This window comes from Condylura cristata, unplaced genomic scaffold (genome assembly GCF_000260355.1).
Source record: "Condylura cristata isolate star-nosed mole 26May11 unplaced genomic scaffold, ConCri1.0 scaffold00003, whole genome shotgun sequence".
In the NCBI taxonomy this organism is placed as follows: domain Eukaryota; kingdom Metazoa; phylum Chordata; class Mammalia; order Eulipotyphla; family Talpidae; genus Condylura; species Condylura cristata.
Window position 1 is genome coordinate 57350152 of NW_004567104.1, and position 2433 is coordinate 57352584.

The following is a 2433-nucleotide window of genomic DNA, read 5'->3' on the forward strand; positions in this document are numbered from 1 at the left end:
TTTTTTTTTAAATAATTTTAGTGTATCAATCATAACATAAAGGAGTAAATACTGATGGAGATAATCCTAAGCAAAATGAGTCAGAAGAGAAAGACAAATATAAATGGAGCTGAATGATTTTATTTATATGTAGAACACAGGAAAATAGAAGAACCAGTAACAAACTATAGATATATGACTGAACCTTCAATTTCAAGAAAGAGGGAAACACAGTGGGGATGTGGCCCAGTGGACAATGGTGAAGGATTGAGTGTGCTTGCTGATGACATGTGTCTGAAGAGGTATTAACTTAAGCCTCTGAAATACATATGGAATTGTGAAACAATATTATCTCAATACACAAACAATCTAAAGGGATTGAATGGAGGATGTGATCTATACAAGAGAAATGACTAAATTGTGTGTCTTTACAGAAGTTTTTGAAATCTACAAGTAATATAGTCAATGAAAAGTTTTAACGAGCAATTATTTCAGATACACACACACAACCCTCACTCCATGACAACTTAACTCACATTTTTATGTGAGTTTGAGAGAGGAATCTGATTTTGTTCTAAGAAACACTATAGTTTTCCCTTGAACAGCTGTTTGAAATTAAAATCTCTTTATATTTTAATAGCCTGGATTACCTCTAAATATGTTGTTTTTTCCTTCCCTCTAGTGCCTCACCCTGTTGGTCCATGTTTACAAGTTAACTTTTATTTTTTTGTTAGTTGCAATAATGTAAACTTGTAAAAAAAATATTGCAACTAACAAAACAATAAAATTTATTCAGAAAATCTTTTGTCTGAGGTACAGAATCTGAATTTCACTACACAAGGCAAAACCAGCTGGTATTTTTGGAATGTGACAGGCACAAGGAAGAAATCTGTCTTTTTTATTTTTTTCCCAACAAGCATAAGTATATATTTCTTTAATAATTCAAGTTCTAAAATTATTAGAGTTTTTTGAAAACAGGTTACAAATTTAAAAATAAGATCAGCTTAAGTTGCTACATTTCTGCTACAATGATGAATTAATGTAAACTAGAGCAGGTGAATGAGGTATCTACCTTAGATACTTAGTATATAATGTAGATGATGATGCATTGCCGATATTTTGCTAATACTGAAGGTATATTTAAAGCTCTTAGATGAGGGCCCTCCCCTCTGGTGCAATGGATTAAAGCACAGCACTGGAAGCAACCCACAGGTGATTTGGTACAAGTTCTATCCCCAGCCCCTAAGGTGATCCACATGGCGAGCAGACCTCTCTTGACTCACATCGCTGCTCCTCTCAGCCATGTACGCTGACAGTCTGCCTGTTCTGCTCCCCACTCTGTCTCTGGTGAATCCTCTCACTGCCCCTGCACTTCCTGGCCTGTACCCCAGTTCTGTATGAATAAATAAATCTTCTTAAAAAAAACTATACTACATATGTTGCTGTTTACTAATGAACCCCTCATTGGAAGTCCTATTTATGAAAATGTTATAATTATTAAAAGGAATTTTAAAATAAATGAGTACTGTGAGTACATATATACTTGACCTTTAATTCTGGTAACTTAAGCAAAAATACTTAAAGACTTGGAAATGTGTAATCGATGAAAGAAAAGCTATCAAGGTACGAACAGAAAATTAATCTATATACATATGCAAAAATGTGGCAAAGGTAGCCAGAAAATCATAGGCAATTGCAGGAAGGCACAGTCAAGGCACAGATGGTTTTAATGATATAACATGTTCAATTTTAAGAGAACCGTGCCAGTTAGTAAATTCAGAAGTTGAAGTTATCAATAATGTGTGATTTATCTGTGGAGAGACATGTCCAGATGAGAAAGACAGGGTATGGATGGCCCTCGGCAGAACTGGAAAAGGAAGCCTGCTGATCAAATGGTATAGAAGTACAGTAATCAGCTTGATTCACAGAAGACTCATCATCCAAGACAATAGATGTGCCTACAGAAATATATGGAGGATCCCCTCGTGGAAAAATAAAGCCAAAAATAGACTTATATAGAAACAATATAGTGTGGAGCTACCAGCTGTTTTGAAATGCTCTAGACCAGACATTGCATCAACTATGGAAACCCTGAATAATTTTGGTCTCTTTACTGTTGATAAGTCATTATTTACTTATTCAACAAACATTAGTTACTTATTTATAGGCAATTAGGGCCCAGGAACACATGGGACTCAAAGTATCATTTTTCTGAAGAATTTGTAAACAATACTAGGAGGCAAAAAGTAAAAATAATGGATAGCATAGCATATACTTTTATTAGGATAAATGCTTTGAAATAAGATATAGTTTTAAAGTTATTGTAGGAACAATTATGATTTCATGGGCTAGTAAAGAAAGACTTCTTATTGCGTCTGACTTTTTTTTTTTTTAAAGATTTATTTATTTGTTCATAGGGAACTGGGGTACAGGCCAGAGATGTGCATGGTGAGA